At 41.7% G+C, this 18,917-nt stretch overlaps 1 protein-coding gene across 1 annotated transcript in view; it reads left to right on the top strand.

Annotated features, from left to right (window-relative positions):
* The first annotated feature begins 238 nt into the window (after window positions 1-238).
* The window catches only part of FAR2 (fatty acyl-CoA reductase 2), a 140,845-nt gene continuing 122,166 nt past the window's right edge, over window positions 239-18,917 (top strand). Inside the window, exon 1 of the mRNA XM_044228287.1 lies at window positions 239-414. The gene's annotated coding sequence lies outside the window, so the exon portion shown is untranslated. The remainder of the gene's footprint in view (window positions 415-18,917) is intronic.

Below are 18,917 nucleotides of genomic sequence, written 5' to 3'. Positions count from 1 at the left end.
AAAAAAAAAAAATGAAAAAAAAAAAAAAAAAAAAAAAGCCCGGGAGTAATAGCGAGCATCTGTGCTGGGTGCTCAATGAATGGAAGCCGCCGGGCGGGCCTGCGCGCACCGTGCCGTCGCCCCGCGGCCTGTTACGGGCCCTCGCCAGCCCCGCGCCCTCCTCCCGCCGCGGGCTGAGGCTGCCGCCGCCACTGCGTCCCACGCCGAGGCCGCGGCGGCGACGGGGAAGGTCGGAGGGAGGGTGGTTTCCTCCTGCCCCACACCCAGTCTCGGAGCCGGATATATAGAGTGTCACGTTTGGGAGCCGAAAGCCGCGAGCGCTTTTCCCTGCGGCGGGAGTACTTGCCAGAGCCTCGGGGAAGGAGCGGGGTTCCCGGGACCACCAGTTGAACCCCACCCGCGCCGGAGGAGCAGGTATTCCGGGGGCCGCAGCCCAGAGCTCACAGAGCCCACGCCTCGGAGGCCACGCGGGGCGGGGGCGGGGGCGGCCGGGGAGGCAGGCTCGGCGGGTGCGCGGGAGGGGCGGGTCCCCGCGGACCCCGAGGGAGGGTAGGCTCGCGGCCAGGAGGCAGGAGGGGAGCGGTTTGGGAGGCTCTGCCCCCCTGCGGCCGCCCCCCACCCCCAGCCGTCGGCCGGCGCTCTGGGCGCCTGCACTGCCCGCCGAGGTGGCGCGCGCCGCGGGTGGCCGTGGCGGCGGGCCGCGCCGGGCGCGAGAGGGTTAACGCGCGAGTCGCTCGGGGCAGCCAGGATGGAGGGAGGTAGGCGCCAGGCCGGGTCTGGCGGCCGCTGCCTGGGGCCCTGGGGCTATTCCTGAAGTGAGCGCGGCGATTCCGGGCCACGTGTGGAGCGGCGCCGGGTCCGCGGCCCTCCCTGCGCGGGAGAGAGCCGGCGCGCTTCCCGGCCCCGCGGCGCGTGCTCGCTCGCCCCGAGCCCCGCGCCCGGCCGCGCGCCGGGACCCTCCCACTCCTTCTCCCACCCCGGCATCGTGCAGGCCCCATCCCCGGCTGAAGGGCGCAGGGCCGGCCCGGGTGGGGTCTGCGGCTGTCGGAAGTTTGCCACCTCTCCCTGTGGCCTGGGCGTGCTGGGAAGAGCCGGGGAGCAGGTACCAGCAGACTCCAAATCGAATAGATGGCTTGCAGGAAGGCTGCGCACACCCGGGGAGAGGAAGATTGCCCGAGGGGGCAATTCCATTCAATTAAAAGGATTAATAGCCAACTTAATCCTAGAAACCAGAGGAAAGCTGCTCTCACCTACTACTCACCTGCCAGCCTCCCGTTTCACCTTGCGGGATGGGTAGAATTAATGAAAGCTTGCTCTTGGATTGATTAGGTACCTAGTGTGAGCAACCAGGTCCTCGAGGGATGGGTCTGCAGGAGCTTTGGAGGCTGGTTGAATCATGCGGAGTGCCCCAGTGTACCCTGAGCAAGGACAGAGCAGGGACAGCAGGGTGACCAAGAAGCTCTGGTTAATCGTACTTTTCTACTTGTTCGAATTGCATCATGAGAAGTTTGACACTGGGAGAAAAGAGATTTGAGAATTAACCCTCTGGTTTCAGTTACTCATCTCCCTACCCCCATTTCTGTGAGCTGGAGATCTGGCTGAGAAGCAAGCCTATTTAGTCTGAAAGGGCAAAGAGACTAAGTAAAATTTTAAGGTAACCACTCTAATTGGCAAGAGCAGGCTTTTGGCACCGGGCACGTTTAGGGATAGTTGTGTGTGAGACTTCCAGGAGATGGCTGTGAGGTTTTACCAGCCAACTCGAGTGTTGAAGTGTTTCACCTGTAGTGTTTCTCGGGATGCTGGTCTTCAGAAAACCCTTTCTATTTCTGAGGGCATTTTCTGCACCTGCTTTTTAAACAAATTCCTACCTGACTCCTACACTACAAGTTGGTAAATCTTGCAGTGAGGTATTTCTCCTTTTTCTGAAGGAGGGAATGTGATATCTAATTACAGAAGAGGGAGAAGCTTTCTTTAAGGGGGTAAAATTCAACAAAAGAGCTCATATTTGGGTATCCCGTTGGGGTTTATAAAGAATATATGGTCATCTTGAACATGTCACCATTTGCTTCCCTGTCATCCGAAGATGCATTTTGAGTGTATTTCTGGCAACATCTGGGCAACCTTAAGAATTCTTTGGTTTTTGCATTTACTCCCATGCAGTCATGAAAACCCACTCATTCACAAGCTCAGTCTCCAGAAGGATCATGCACAGGAGCCAGCATGCTCGTTCCTGGCATTGTGGGCTCCGTGAGAACATTTTTTACTCTTGAAGAGGCATTCTTCATGCTTTATTTTGTTAACAGACCACTTCAAGAATCTGGGGGAAAAAAAAAAAAGGCTATGGGATATGAAACACAAACACATGCACATTAAGAAAAAATTCTGCCTACATTTTTAGAGATCACAGCCTCCCTGATACCAAACCAAATGTTAGATGTGCAGAGGCCCTGGACAGGGCCAGCTTCACAGAAACGCAAACTGTGCAGGGACACGGGACTCTGAACTTAGAAGGCCCCCGCACTTGGTTTAAAGTTCTGCTGTCACTGTCAGCTCTCAATAATTTTCAAAGAAGGAGCTCCAAGTGTTCATTTTATACTAGATCCCGCAAATTCTTTAGCCAGGCCTGACCCCAGGTTAACAATCCTATTCTAGAATTTACTGAGTAACGGGGTTGTGATAATAGTGATCCTACATTTTAGGTGAATTCTACAACACAAACCTGGAAGTTAGCCAATTAGTACCTATATCATTAAGGCCCTCTTTCTCATGCTCAGTTTCCTTATTGACTGATTCAAGATAACAATATCTAGTACTCTGTTCACCTTAAAAGGTTGTTGTGAAGATACACTAGGTAAACAGATCATTGTGAAAACGTCTACTTTCCTTGAACAGTTCTATGCTAACAAATATAATACTGTTATAGACTTAACTTTCCTGTTCCATGTTTCAGAAGTAGCTTGAGGAAGGTTGGTGGCAGAACTTTCATAATAACCCTTGTATTTTGGTGAGGAAGAAAATAAAGCAAAAAGTAGCTAAAGTATTCAGCATTTTAAATATTCCTTAACAACTGTTATTTGGACAACATTGGAATTGGCAAGTAAAAGACAGACTAACTTCTTGGGTCCCAGAGATACTTCCTTAATTAGATGGGTGTTTGAGTCTAATTCATCCAAAAATCGAGTGATAAGAGACTGAGCTAATGACTGTAATTTTCTTGTTTCACGTAAGTTCTAAAAATCCATATTTCCAAGTCTTGAGCAAGTCATTCTTCTAAATATTCTAGGAGATCCCTAGCAGTATAAAGGATGCCTAGTCCTTTACCAAGTTGTCTTTGCCTCTTTCAGCACTAGAGGAGGAGATAAGAAACTTCAGGCAAGTTCTCTGTCCTCACTCTCCTCCCTTAACTACTCTTTATCCCAGCTTTCATTTCCAGTATGATGGCAACACACTCCAAAATGTTGGGGAAGAAAGCAGTGAAAGAAAACGAGTCAAATCCCCAGACTTAAGTGTTAAAATGGGGGCACTACAGGTGCCGGACAGAGACTCCTTTCATACAACTATGTACAACTCTGTGGAGGCATGCTGTGTACTTTAGGTTGTGAAGTATCAGGTCCTGTACTCGACAGACTTATGACATCATTGGTCAGACAAGCTGTAAAGAGAAGGTGTTCATTAACAATAGTAGATGAGTCGTTACAAGGCAATATAAGAGTACACACCAAATGAATGGTACAGAATATAAGTACAGTGATTCCCAAGAAGAGAATAAACTGAAATGGCTAGTGAAGCTTAAGAGGACAACTATAGGAGACGTCCCTTAGAGCTCTGCTCCCCACAGAGGTGAACGCATGTGTCTTTTGGGTGATTAGTGTGCAAAAAACGAAAATCTGGGTGGTGCTAAAGTTTCATGTAAGAAAAAGGCAGCAGATAAAACTATCAGAGAACTTTCCAATGGTGAGCTTCATTCATATAAAAATAATTATTAAGCCTCTTCTGTGACCAGACACAGTGCCAATTTTTCCACAGTTAGTGCTGAATAAAACAGATGCGTTCCCCATCTTGTGGAACTTACGGACATTTAAAAAATAAACATGTAATAACAAATTGTTGGAAGTAGAATGAAGAACAGGGTGCTATTTAAAAAAAAAAAAAGGCGGGCGGGGGGCAAAGCAGGAAAGGTGCTTGTGTGGCTTCATTGGTTATCATCCAACTCTTGATTTCCGTTCAGGTCATGATTGCAGGGGCATGGGATTGAATCCCTCATCAGGCTCCCAGCTCAGCAGGGGGTCTGCCTGAGCCTCTCTCCCTCTGTACCTCCTCTCTGCTCATGTGCATGCTCTATTTCTCTCAAATAAATAAATCTTCAAAACAAAACAATAGGAACTGATTCAGATTTGGTGTTTTGGGAAGGTCTCTCGGACAATGAAAGATTTAAATTGATAGTTGAAATAAGAATAGGGCTTAGCTTGGGAAAAAAGTAAGAAAAAGCAATCTGGGCAGAGGAAGTAACAGATGGGAAGGCTGTAAGGAGAGGAGAAGACTGGAAATATTCAGGGGTCAGAGAGGAAGCACATGTGGCTAGAGTTTGGTGAGGAGATGGCTGAGAGGCTGGACCCTGATCATGCAAAACCTCACAGATCTTGAAAAAGATTCTGAATTTTATTTTGATGGGAAGCCATTGAGGACTTTGAAGCCAGGGACCATTAATTTATGTTTTGAGGAACTCTTTATGGATGCAGTAAGAGCAAAAGACAAGAAGGATAAAGGGTTGCAGGAAGGAAGACCAGTTAGGGCAGAGTGCCAGTGACTGTTTGGACAGGGAGGGTGGAGAGAGGTGGACAGACTTGACATGTATTTTGAAGGTAGAATTGCTAGAACTTGTTGATAGATTTGATATAAGAGGTATCTGAGGCAAAAAGAAGTGTAAGAATGAATTCTTTTGGTAGATACTGCTGAAAGTTTATAATCCAAAGCAATAGACTCATGCCTATGATTTAGAGTTGCTACAAAAACTGAAAAATGAAATGGAAGCTGGTAACCCTGCCTAGTACGTCTAGAGAATATACCAGACTATTGGTGTAGAGGCGAGAGAGTGGCAACACACCATCATTTGCTTTTCACACCATCATGTGTACTGTTAGGATTATTTTTAAACCATCACATATTTTATCACTTCTTAAAAAGTTACCACAACAAATGTGGCTGTATTAGCTGGCTTGAGCACATGACTAGAATATAGGGTCATTTCCTAAAAATGACAAAAATTAGGAAAGAAAGGTCTGCTCCTTAACAAAGTTGTCAGTTCTAAAACATAATTCACTTCCCTACTTAAAATCTTTCCATTCTTTCCTCTTGTTTATATCAATGTTTCCCAAAATGTCGTCTGGACCATTAGTATTTTGGCATACAAATAACAGTTAAGTGAAGGAAAGGAAAAAAAAAAAAAATGGTTTCCTAAGAAAGTTTGAGAAACGCTTGACTTAACCTAGGTAAGCAGTTTTATTGCAAGAATCCTCAGAGCCTTTAATTTACAAATGCATGCTAAGAATCAAGAAAGAAGGGATATTTTATGACACACTTCCTAAACTTATTTGACCTTGAAATGCTTTTTTTGGCAGAACATCTAACAGTCAGCGCTCAGCATACCACGCTTTGGGAAATGTTGCCCTATATTAATAGAGTAAACCTTTTAACATTGACAGCTCTCTATTAACCATCAGCTTCTCTCATCCCTTTCATGCTACTTAGCTGGAAGGAAACAGGAGATCAGAACTGCCTCTGTTAATAGGCTTTAAGTTTATGATGAACCTATTTTGCTATATGGATAAAAGATAAAGAGATATTCATAAGCAAGATCGACAGTCTGATGAAAAATGAGTTTTTATTTGTGTTTTGCTGTTGTTTGATTTCTACGTTCATGGCAAGGCTACAGGCAGGCCCTCCCTGAGGTCCGTTTCGTCAAGTGTAGATTTACACTTGAGGAGCCGTAAGCATAGGCAGTGGGGAAGACTTCAGAGAGCCTATCTTGTTCCATGGTAGGTCTGGGCCTTATTTGATGTTTGTAATGTATCTCTTACAGGGCAACACAATGTGAATGCACAGGGTATCTGTAGGAACAATGATTTTGCAGTGAATTTCATATATCTTCTCTCCAGGACCCTAGTGCATTTGCATGGGGATGGGTTGGAGGCAGGAATGCAATCTATGACCAAAGAACAATACAAGCAAAAGAACAATAGAGAAGAAGAAAGTTCATACAACTATGGACTCTGATCTTGTGCTCTAGCCTAGGGTGGGCAAACTATGGCCTAAGGGCCAAATCTGGCCCCTGCCTGTTTTTTATATATTCCTTGAACTAAGAATGGTTTTTATACCTTCAATGGTTGAAAAAAAAAATCAAGAGAAGAATAATATTTTGTAGCACAAGCAAATGATATGAAAAACAAATTTCAGTGTCCATAAATAAAGCTTTATTGGAGGGGTGCCTGGGTGGCTCAATGGGTTAAAGCCTCTGCCTTCAGCTCAGGTCATGATCCCAGGGTCCTGGGATCCAGCCCTGCATCGGGTCCCTTGCTCAGCAGGGAGCCTGCTTCCCCCTCTCTCTCTGCCTGCCTCTCTGCCTGCTTGTGATCCTTCTGTCAAATAAATAAATTAAATAAATCTTTAACAAAAAAAAAAGCTTTATTGGAAAGCAGCCAGGATCATGTATCTATCTATTCATCACATTATCTATGAACTTGAGTGTTCTACCCAGTGAGTAGTTGTAACCAACAAAGCCTAATGCATCCGGCCCTTTACAGAAAATGCTGACCCTTGCTCTAGACTATTAAACTCACTGGCCATAATTTTAATAGATTTGTTTTTCATTTGTTTTCCATATTAAGGGGTAGTCTTAGATCATTCAGGCTACCATAACAAAGTACCATAGACTGGGTGGTTTATAAAAAACAGAAATTTATTTCTAACAGTTAGGGTGGCTGGGAGAGCCCACTTCCTGGGCTCATAGATGTTGCTGAGGCTGAGACCTATTTTTTTTTCTAGAAGTTTTATGGTTTCAGGATAAGAAATGTTTAATCCATTTTGAGATTATTTTTGTGTATGGTGTTAAGAAAGTGCTTCAGTTCCATTCTTATGCATGTAGCTGGTTAGTTTTCCCAATATCATTTATCAAATCTTTTCCCCATTGTATGTCCTTGCCTCTCTTGTCATAGATCAATTGGCCATACAAACACAGGTCTATTTCGGGGCTCCCTGTTCTATTCCATTGTTTGCAAGTGTCCATCTTTTCATTGTAACCTCACATGGCAGAAGGGGCGAGGGAGTTCTCTGGAGTCTCTCTCTCTTAAAAAAAAAAAATGGTATTATTGAAGTATAGTTGACATGCAATGTTATATTAGTTTTAGGTGTATAACTTAGTGATTCTACAGTTCTATACATTACACAGTGTTCACCATAATAAATGTAGTTACCATCTGTCACCATACATTATTACAGTAATGACTATATTCCCTGTCACTTTTTTATTGTATAACTGGAAGATTGTACCTCTGAATCCCTTTCCTCTCCCTTGCCCATCCCCCACCTTCCTCCCCTTTGACAACCACCAGTTTGTTCTCTGTATTTATGAGCCTATTTCTGATTTTTGTTTTTTGTTTCTTAGATTCCACATATAAATGAAATCATATGGTATTTGTCTTTCTTTGCCTGACTTATTTCACTTGGCATGATGTCCTCTAGGTCTATGCATGTTGTTGCAAATGGCAAGATCTCATTCTTTTTCGTGGTTGAGTAATATTTCATTGTGGACACACACACACACACACACACACACCCCCCTTATTTAGTCATTCATCTATCAATGGGTACTTGGGTTGCTTCTGTATCTTGGTTATTATAAATAATGCTGCAATAAACATAGGTATATGTATCCTTTTGAATTAGTGTTTTCATTTTCTTTGGGTATGTACTCAGGAGTGGAATTACTGGATCATATGGTATTTCTATTTTTAATTTTATGAAAAATCTCCATACTCCATATTCCAAACAAGGGAGTTCTCTAGAGTCCCTTATATATGGGTACTAATCGATTCATAAGCGTTCCACCCTCACAACATCATTATCTCCTAGAGGTCCTATCTCCAAACATCACACTGAGGAGTAGATTTCAACATATAACTTTTGGGGAGACTCATACATTCAGTCTATTAATTATAAATTGACTTCCTAGAAGCTCCTTCATTATTATTGGCAATGCTATTTGTTGTCTGACTATGGTAACTTCTGTTACATGCCAGTATGAGGAGCAGAAGATCGTGTGGAAGGTAGTCACTTTTGAGAGTTACTCAAACACTTGAACTCCTGTATAAAGGATGGGCACTCAGATACACATAGTGACAGCCCCAAGAGGTAGGGAGGGGAATTACCTCTGTTGAACGCTACTACCTCTGAGCACAAATTTACTATAGAGTATCACCTTCAATTTTTATTTCAACAATGAGGCAAATCTATTATTTATGTGCGTTTTTATGGATATTGATGGTTTCAGGGTGATAGTCTTAGTTTAGGGGTAATAGAAATACACATTTTATTGTCCCCACCCTATACTTACTGAATCAGGATTTTTGGCAAAACAATCCCCTGAGGCTTCATACATAACCAGCGCAGTTCAGATACAAAATGTGGGAACAACTGATCCAGGTATTTTCCATGGGACCTAGAACCAGAAGATCGGGGGTGCCTGGGTGGCTCAGGGGGTTAAAGCCTCTGCCTTGGGCTCAGGTCATGATCTCAGGGTTCTGGGATCGAGCCCTGCATTGGGTTCTCTGCTTAGCAAGGAGCCTGCTTCCCTTCCTCTCTCTCTGCCTGCCACTCTGCCTATTTGTGATCTCTGTCTGTCAAATAAATAAATAAATAATTCTTAAAAAAAAAAAAGAATACTTGAAGGCTGATACTTGGGTTTATTACTGTTATTATGAAATCCTTCCAGGTCAGTGTATATTCAGTGTGCATCGAACAGTATGAAATATGGGCTCCTTGCCAGGCACACTGAGCAAGACATTTTTTTTTTTTTAATGGCTAACTCAGAGGCTTACCTTTAAAAAAAAAATTGATTTCAGATAACATCTCAATTCAGTAGGCTTTTTTTTTAACTTTAACACCTATATCAATGCAAAGAATATTATATATTTCTTTGTGTAGTCAACAATGTGATTAAATAGACAGTAAAACAATTGTTCTCAGTATAATTATCAAACACTAAGAATAGCACATGTGTATAGTTTTCATCATGGTTTATTTTAAAAGTCCTAGATAAGTTTGTATCCTTAACGTCTGTAGTCCAGCGAAAGCATTTCCAAGCTGTCCACAACAAGTGGTCCCTGTAGCTTTTGGACATACTATTTTTTGTTGTTGTTTTTGAGGTATTTTAACATCGTAGGCTCCTCCAGACATGGCCTCAAACCACTTGAGGCAAGGAAGGGAAAGCAAAGACTTCCCTATGAATCTGTGTGGAGAAAACGAGACTGTGGCCTCTCCTACCCTCTCTGTGTTCTTCTACCTTAGCTGAGGAGTTGTTGGGTCAGTAATATTTGCTGGTGAATAACGGGATGACCGCAGGAGGCAAGAATCCTATTTCCTGAGCCAAGAAATGAGAAAAAGTCATTGTGAAAACACTGCACATTTTAGATCATTAAAAAAAAAAAAAGAGAAAAGAAAACAATGCTTTATTTATCACAGGTCAGTGAGGACATATCCCATAAACATCACACAAACCCTGGTATCTGTGAGGTCAGGATAGATGGAAATTAGGAAGCCCATTAAATTCTGTGTCTGGTCCCAACACCTTTGAAACCATTTAAGTCCTTCTAGTGGAGTTAGATCTGCCAAAGCACAACACTGCCCAGAACCTGGAGGAATCTGCTGGGAGAATTTGATAAACTGACCAAAAGAAGCTGTGTGTAACAATTCAGTAGGTGTGTATGTATTGGAGGTTTTGCTAATTATTTTCAAGAAAGGACATTTGATATTAAAAGATGTGTGGATAGTAACAGCATAGTTTTTTTTTCCAATAAGAAAATCATCTTTAAGATGGACAATAGTCATTGAATAAAACTACCTATTTTATTTCAAAAAAATAAAAATTTTTTGAAAAATTACATTTATCGAAAATATAAGAGAAATTATCCCCTTAATTTCACACAAAACCTAAGTGTTAACCAGATAAGTATTAATGAAATCAATTTCTGGTCAGTCTGTATATTTTTTATTTCTTTTACACCATAGCTGTTGTTTCATTCCGAATTGAATCGTGTTTCCGTTGTGTTGTGTTTATGCAAGACCTTCAGGACCTATGTGCCCTGAAAATGAGCAGATGAGCTAAACGATGGGACTCGTTCCCTTACTGAAAGACTCAGAGAACCTTGAGATCCACTCCTGAGACTGTTCTCGAGGTGGTGGGAATCTCTGATGGTCTGAAAGGGTTAACTTCTCTCATCCAAATGAGCAGTTGTACTTGTCAAAACCCTCTCCCTAGCAGAATTCTGACATTGCCTCTCTCTTCTTTTCCTCCTACTATTTTGGTCCAGTCCTGCCTGCAGCAATAACTACGCAAGTGCCACTGAGTGCATTACAGATCACAGGACCTCACGTTAGGTAAATGTAGGTCTCACTTTCCGAAGGACAGAGCAAAGCTTTCCCAAATTAGACTTCCGCAAACTCTTGGACTATATGTCTGGCACATACCACCCCATCTTACCTACTATACAGAGTGCACTGCAGATAGCTTTTCCTTAACTATTAACTAATACTCATTAGTTAACTTATTAGCTAATTAATAATTACTACTAATAATTAACTAATTAACTAATACTCCTAAGTGTAGATTGTCTGAGCACCTTCTCTATATGGAGTCTGCATTTTGTAGAAACAAAAAGTCAGTCCCAAAGACAGAGTGATCTGTCACACATCTATTTAATGGATGAATGAATTACACTAGTATCCAAATCTTATGAACTACAAATCCCATGATCATTTCACTCATTTATGCCTTCATTCATTCATTCATTCACACAATTTTTGGAGTGTGTGCCATGTGCCAGGAGGGGTGGTTAGCTCTGCAAATATGATGATGAGCAAATTATAGGACCCGCCTTTACACTTGAGTGCCTCCAACTCTTTGAGCAATGTTTAACCAGTTGTAGCTTTGGGGTTTGTGATCTTTGCAGTAAAGATCTTCAGTGTAAAATATAAAATACTTGCATGTTTTTATTTCCCCCTCTTCACACTCCAAACCAGCCCCAGTCAATGACTTAGCTTCTCATAGTCCTGCACAGGTAATGTCAACTTAATTATGCTGGCAAATGGAGTTGAAATGAAATACTAGAAATTCCACAGGGAAGAGAATGAGAATTTTCTCCAAAGAAATGATATTCTTCGTTGTTCACCACAGGTGAGCACTGATCAGTTTGTGCTTCTTTCCTCACTATTATTCCCTCTTTCCCCAAACCTGGCTGTGGACCGAGTTCCATCCTCAGGCCTCCCCTTTCCTTTGTGCCCCTGAAGAGAGACATACATTCTCTTTGCATTTTAAGTAATTAACTGCTAGTCACTGCAGAAGAAAAGATAAGGGAAGAGAAAAACCAACCCATGGGGGAAAAGTTACAAAGTTTCCAGAATGATACCTTTGAGTCTTGGCAGAGGACAAGTAGTTGCTAACTTCCTCTGAGATGACAGGTGAAATTGTCTTTAGCCATTATCTGTCGCCATCCATCTTTATTTCTAGAAGAGAGATCAAAAACCAACCCTCTGCCTTAAAAATCCTTACCTGTACTCTTAAATCTGGATGAATATGGGCATTTATCTGATGAAGGGATTTTTGGCTTTCAACGGATTCTCTAAGAGGTCCTGACTAAAGCGTGATTGGAACAATCCAGGGTACCATTTTACCTCTTGAAAGTACTTCAGACCCAGGCCACTGCCAGGTCAGAAAAATCCTCTCTGAGCATTCTTGCCAGGGTCTCCAGAACTGTTTGGGAGGCTTAGGTTCTCATGTTCCATCTTCAGTGCATCACATGACTCCAAGCATTACATTGCTTCAAAATAGGAAAAGGATCATTCCCTTGCATAACGCCTTCCATTATTCTTCCTTTCCTAGAGCAGCCTTACCAAGTGGGTGAGGTGCTAGTTGAAGCCGTGGGGATTGGGCAGCAGGTGCCCCTATTGCAGAAGAGCCTTTAACACCACCGTCCCTTCCTGTTATCTGGCTGGGTATCCAGAGGCACGTTGCTTCCCCTTTTGATTTTCCCAGCGTATTAGTTCACTTGGGTTGCTATAACTAATTACCACAAACTTAATGGTTCAAATAAAAGAAATGTATTTTCTCACAAATCTGGAGTCTAGAAATTCAAGATCCAAGATCAAGATGTCAGCAGCGTTGGTTCCCTCTGAAGGCTGTGAGGGAGGGAGCTGTTCCAGGCCTCTTCTGTTGGCTTGTATATAGCTATCTTCTCCCTGGGTCCTCATCTCCCCTCTGTACATGCATAACTGTGTCCAAATTTCCTCTTTTACAAGGACACCAAGCATACTGGAGTAGGGACCCAGCCTACTCCGGTAACACTTCCCTTTGACTTAGTTACATCTACAACAACCCTATTTCCAAGTAAGATCACATTCTGAGATATTAGTGATTTAGGACTTCAATTTATGAGTCTGGAGAGGACCCAATTCAATCCCTAATACCCAGAAAACTGACACTGGTCTCTTACTTACACAATGGAATATGGTAATGAAACAATTTACAAATACATTCTATGTTACTAAAAAAAAAAAAAAAACACAAACCAATTTGCATTTTTATGTATGAAGTGATAATGAACATAAGTAATGGTTGTTGCCCTTCACCAAGACTTTCTTCTCCATGTAATTTTAATTATTTTTATAACTTACATGTGGAAAAGTAAATATGTCATCAATATAAGGTGAAGCTGTTCAAGCACCTCTCAGATTCCAGCTTCCAGATCAGAAGAACAAAACATCACGGGCATCCGTACACCCTCTTGATGCTCCCATGCAGTCCTTTTACTCCACCTCCCCAAACTAACCACTCTCCTGACTTCTAAGTTATAGATTAGCTTCACCAGTTTTTGGAGTTACTAAAGAAAGTCCTATAGTACGCATTCTTCTGTGTCTGGCTTCACTCAACATTGTATCTCTAAGATTCACCCAAATTATGTGAATTTGTAGATTTTTCATTCTTATTTTTGCATGGTGCTCCATACCGTGGCTATCCACATTTAATTTTTTTGCTCCACAGTTGATGAACACACGTGTGGTTTCCACTACAGGGTTCTTAGCAATACTGATGCCAAGAACACTCTCACGAATGTCTTTTGTTGAATGTGTATATGCATTTCCACAGCGTATACCTAGGCATGGAACTGCTTTACGTAGAGCACGTTAATGAAATCCGCCAAAGAATTCTCCAAAGTGACTGTGCACTTTATACTCCCAGAGGCAATAGTCAGAGACCACATTGTTCCAGATTCTTATCAACACTTTTTTTTTTTTTTAAGATTTATTTATTTGCAAGAGAGAGAGAGCATGAGAAGGAGTGGCAGAAGGAGAGGGAGAGAGAATCTCAAGATGATTCCATGCTGGGGGCACCTGGGTGGATCAGTGGGTTAAACCTCTGCCTTCGGCTTGGGTCGTGATCCCAGGGTTCTGGGATTGAGCCCCACGTCCGGTTCTTCTCCCTCTCTCTCTGCCTGCCTCTCTGTGCCTACTTGTGACCTCTCTCTCTCTGTCAAATAAACAAATAAAATCTTAAAAAAAAAAAAATTATATGCTGAGTGTGGAGCCCAAAGTGGGGCTTCATCTCAGGACTCTGAGATCATCCCTGAATCATGATCTGAGCTAAAACCAAGAGTCAGACAGACACTTAACTGATCACATCATCCAGGTGTCTTCAACACTTCTTGTTTTTTGTCCTTTTCATTTTAGCCATTTTGGTGGGAGAGTAATTGTCTGGCTTTGTGGATTTGTTTGTCTTTCTTTGGTGACTGACAAGACTGCAAATCTTTTTTGTATACTTATTGGCCATTTGAATTTCTTCTCTTGAGAAGTACCTAAGTCCTTGCCCACTCATTTTTCTTTTTCTTAATTAGGTGTGCATATACTTTATATATTTTAGATATAATTCCTTTGTTGGATACATGTATTACGAATGTCTTCTTCTGACTGAGATTTCCTTTCTTAGTCTCTTAATTTTTTTTCTTTTGATGAACACTGCTTCTTAATAGAGTCCAATATACTAGTATTATTCTTAAATAGTTAGTGCTTTTTGTCTACCCACAGATCAGAAAGATGCTCTCTTGTAAGGGCTTTATTGTTTTACCTTTTGTACTAAGCTCTGTATCCATCTGGGATTAATTGTTATATGACATAGAGAAATAATGCATTTTCCAATTGGATGTTTAATTGACTCAGCACTATTTGTTAGAGTTCTGAGTACTGTTGCAAATCAGAGGACACAGTAGCAGTTTGGACACCTCAGTTAGAATGAACACATTTAAGTATAAAATCATTTAAAACACATCTCCCTCGAGCACCTGAGTGGCTCAGTGGGTTAAAGCCTCTGCCCTTGGCTCAGGTCAAAATCCCAGGGTCCTGGGATTGAGCTCAGGCTCTCTGCTCATCAGGGAGCCTGCTTCCTCCTCTCTCTCTGCCTGTCTCTGACTACTTGTGATCTCTGTCTGTCAAATAAATAAATAAAAATCTTTAAAAAAAAATCTCGCTGAAATGACATCTGAAACCCATGTGACTATGAATATTTGAGAACCTGCAGTGTTAAGGTCAAAGTATTTATTTGACCTGCTTATTTAGACCTAATTTCTGGTGTAATGGGCTAGATAAAATAACATAAATTTGTTTATTTCACACTCAAAAGTCAAAGTATAAAATTTAAAACAAATTTATATCTCAGATATGGATGGGAAAAACTACTATATTAGTAGAATGACAAGTTTATAACCAAGAGTTTAAGGAACAAAAAATCAAAAGGCTTATCTTTAGTTATTAAGGCAGATAACAAAGGGCTCACCTGTCTTCATTGAACTTACACATTAAATGTCTTATGAGTTACCCAAACTCACCTCAAGATTACAAGAGAGCTGGAATAACAAAAAATTGAAGGAAAGAAGATTAATTAGGTGACCATCCATTCTTCTATGTGTTCATTCAACAAATATTTATGTGGTGATTACTATTAGGTATTCTGTCAAGTCCTGTGAATATTACGAACAGTAAAACACAGTCACTGTCCTCAGGATGTTTGCAATCCAGTGGAGAAAGACCAATAAGTCATCAAGTATATACGATGTGTTATAGAATGAGGGATCTGAGGTTTGGGCAGATGAGACTTTCAACTCAGCCCAGAGTCAGGGGAGAATTGGGAACTGCTTCCCAAAGGATTTAAAACTAAGCCTCGCCCAGTAAAGGGTGGAGCAGGATGAAGCTGTATGGTCACAGCGTCTTGTCTACAAATGTGTATGGCATGGCCTCTGGTCCACAAGCTTAGTGATCTGAGACAAATGGCTTGATCTGTGCTTTAGTATCCAATTTGTAAAACGGGGTTTAAATAGAACATACCATTGAGTTCTTGCACTGATGCCCATATTAATGCATGTGAACCATCTGGAAGACTGTTGATACAGAGGGAGTGTTTGCTGAGCCCAGTTATTGTCCTGTGCAACAGTTAGAAAGTTAAAATGGGTTGTGAATCTCTAGAGAAACAAAGAGGTATTATCTATAGCATGAATCCAATGTGAAAACTGAAGCAGAGAAAGAAAAGACCAGAACTGTGGAATACAGATTCTCATCTGATCCTGGTCTGAGCACTCAGTGACTATGTCTGCCTTAGAACATGACTAGATTACCTGTACAGTTCCTTTCAGCTCTCGTGGCCTATGATTTTGCAGCTCCTGCTGACAAAGACTCAATACATATTTTTTATTCTTGTGGACTAGAAATGAAGAAAAGAAATAAAATTTGATTCTGAGATTTCCAGCTGAGTGACTGGGTGAGGAGTGATAGCATTTCAAAAGAAGTAGGCATGTCATGAACAGATTGGTGTGTAGAGACTGGGAATGATTGGGCACCAATTCGTGGAGAGGATTTTTAGGAGAAATTTTAATTCAGTGTGGTGGAGAGGCAGTGTATTTCAGGAGTTAATAACAACCACAGAAACAGGAGCCTGGTTGCCTGGCCTAAAAGTTTGACACTTTCTAGCAAGTTACTTAAGTGCTCTACATCTAAGTTCCTTCATCTATAAAATGCAGACAAAATGCAGGCTGCACCAAGCACCATTGCCATTTGTAGGTCAAAATGGTTGAGTTTTGGCAATTCCATGTGGTTCAGCCTATAATAGATACTTTCTAAGGGGCTGTACTGAGGCATAAATGAGTTTGTGTGTATCACCTGCAGGAGACCGTGCTCAACACAATAAGGTAACATAGAAGTATTTTCTTTATTATTAGTGCTCTTTGTCTGGTTCATAATCTCCTACACCCAGTTTCACTGAGCCGGGACAATTAGGCAGTGCATGGTATGGCTGTGTATGTCTCTTTCCCGAGTATATGTTTAGGCAGTCATGAGGCCTTGGTTAGGCCACTCGTCCATAGGATACGATTGTGTGCACCTTCCTTGAGGGAACCCATTGCCATTTTGCTTGTTTCCAGCACTTTCCTTGGTTTCTACTTCATAGGGAAATTTAACACCAAAGTTCCCAGGTTGATGCTAACTTCCTCTCCCTCTTCTTTTCTCCTCCAAACCCCACCAACCCTCTGCAGCCCAGTCCTTGGCTTCCATGGACATAGGGTCCATCTCCCTCTTGTAGCGTAGGTACCAGCCCTGTACCATCTGAGGGCCCTCTGCATTCCAGACATCATGCTGGTCCTGCACGGAGGGTGAGAAGAGGGGGGACACCCAGGAGCAATCTGGGTAGGAGAGCCAGAAGAGGGAATACCTGAGAGGGGGGTAAAAGGAGCCCAGCCAACCCTAAGCCATGAACTGGGGAGTGGACATGAAGCAGAGCCTGCTGGGGAGCCATGCTCTGACTACATGATTTTTGATGGGTATTAGTGGGTCTCTCTGAAGAGGATCCAACAGAATGTGAATGGAGATGCAGAGAGATGTTAGATAAGTAGCAAAAAAACAAAAACAAAAACAAAACAAAAAAACCCTAGAAACATGCCTTTCCTGAGTAAAAGTACAGTACTAGTACAGAATCTTACAAAATCGTTTACTGGCTATTGTCCAGTGTCACCCGTATTTTAAGCATGATTCACATTATTGGGTTGATCTATGTCCTGGTTTATGACTTGTCTTTTTACATTCTTTTTGGTGTTTTTTGAAGGACAGATATTCTTACTATTAATGTTGGGGAATTTACCAAATGTCTTCTTGTGTTGAGATTTTTGTGTCTCTAAATAGATCCTTCCCTACCCACTTCTTTTGTGAAGCAATTAGCTTGCGAACCCCTCCTCCATTAGACTGTGCTCTCGGACTCAGGGCTGTCATGATCTATTTCCTTTTGTTGGTGTCAGCGTGATGAATGGTGTATTCACACAAAGGAGGGAAATACTCAAATGATGAAATGCAGGTTAAGAAATAATGGCTGATTAGAATCACTTCTACTGTTTACTGAATCTTTGACAAGTCAAGCTACTGTGCTACGTAACCACTTTAACACTATTTCGTATCAGTCCTGGGGATTGCAGTTTACAGATGAAGCAAATAAGGCCCGCCCTGTTTAAAATATAGTCATTAGGCAAGCATTAACGTAAAAATACAGTCATCACTGAAGCATAACTCTAGTCAAGAGAGACCCTTCCTACTAAAAAATCTATTTTGAAGGGTGCTTGGCTGGTTCAGTCAGGAGAACACACAGCTCTTCATCTCAGGGTCTTGAGTTCAGGTCCCACATTAGCCATCAAGCTTACTTAAAAAAGAAAAAATCTATTTTGAGAGCGAGTCTGAGGAATGCTTTTGGTGTTGAAACACTTCCATTGGTTGGATGTAGTGGACACGCTTGTATTGCGTATCATCACATTTTCCTGAAAATCAACGAGAAATGATTCACTATTCATTTTTGATCGGCCGTTTCTCAGGAACAGAATTATGGATTTGTCTTTATCCCCAAGAGACCATTTATAAAATAATTGTGCCAGTAGGTAAATATTTGAAGCCTTGGAGAGGAAATTGGCTGTTGAGGATCGTCTTCTTGCAAATTCAGTATCTGAGCTCCTAAAGTTCTAATATTCTAATATAGAGCAGTTGAGGAAAAAAAAAATAGAACTGAGAGTTATCAGGTGTTTCTGTGTTCTAGATGTTGTTATATAGGAAAAGCAGGAACCAAATGAACACCTGGTGAAAAGTTTTGTGTTTTGTTTTGTTTTTTTTTTCCACTCACAACAGGAGTTAAGAGACTACTGTTTATTTGATCAAAATTTAAGTCTTGGCTCTGGCACTGGAATTGGCCTTAGCCAAATCACTCCATATCTCAGTTCCTCAGCTCCTACCTCTCTGGGTAATAACATCTACACTATTTACCTCCCAGATGGTTGTGAAAAAATACTAAAATGTGCACATGAAATGCTTCAAAAACTGTTAAGATAAAGTGTAAGATCTGACGAGAGTTGCAACTGTTAATAGTAAAGTAGGACTGATAGCATGTAAGACTAGTAATTTTGTAGTGCTGTGTGTGTGCAGGTTCTGATGTCTGTATGTATAATTTTGTATACAAATAATGACAGTAAATAATAACAATAGTAACTCTTTCTATTTGAGTTCTATTTTACACTCCTTGGAAGGCTTCTACATCCAATACTTCAGGTGACCCTCAGAACCTCTGCGAGGTGGCCCAA

The sequence above is a fragment of the Neovison vison genome, chromosome 12, assembly GCF_020171115.1.
Source record: "Neovison vison isolate M4711 chromosome 12, ASM_NN_V1, whole genome shotgun sequence".
Lineage (NCBI taxonomy): Eukaryota > Metazoa > Chordata > Mammalia > Carnivora > Mustelidae > Neogale > Neogale vison.
The sequence above is the reverse complement of the archived record's forward strand: the minus strand, read 5'-3'. Positions and strand labels throughout refer to the sequence as shown.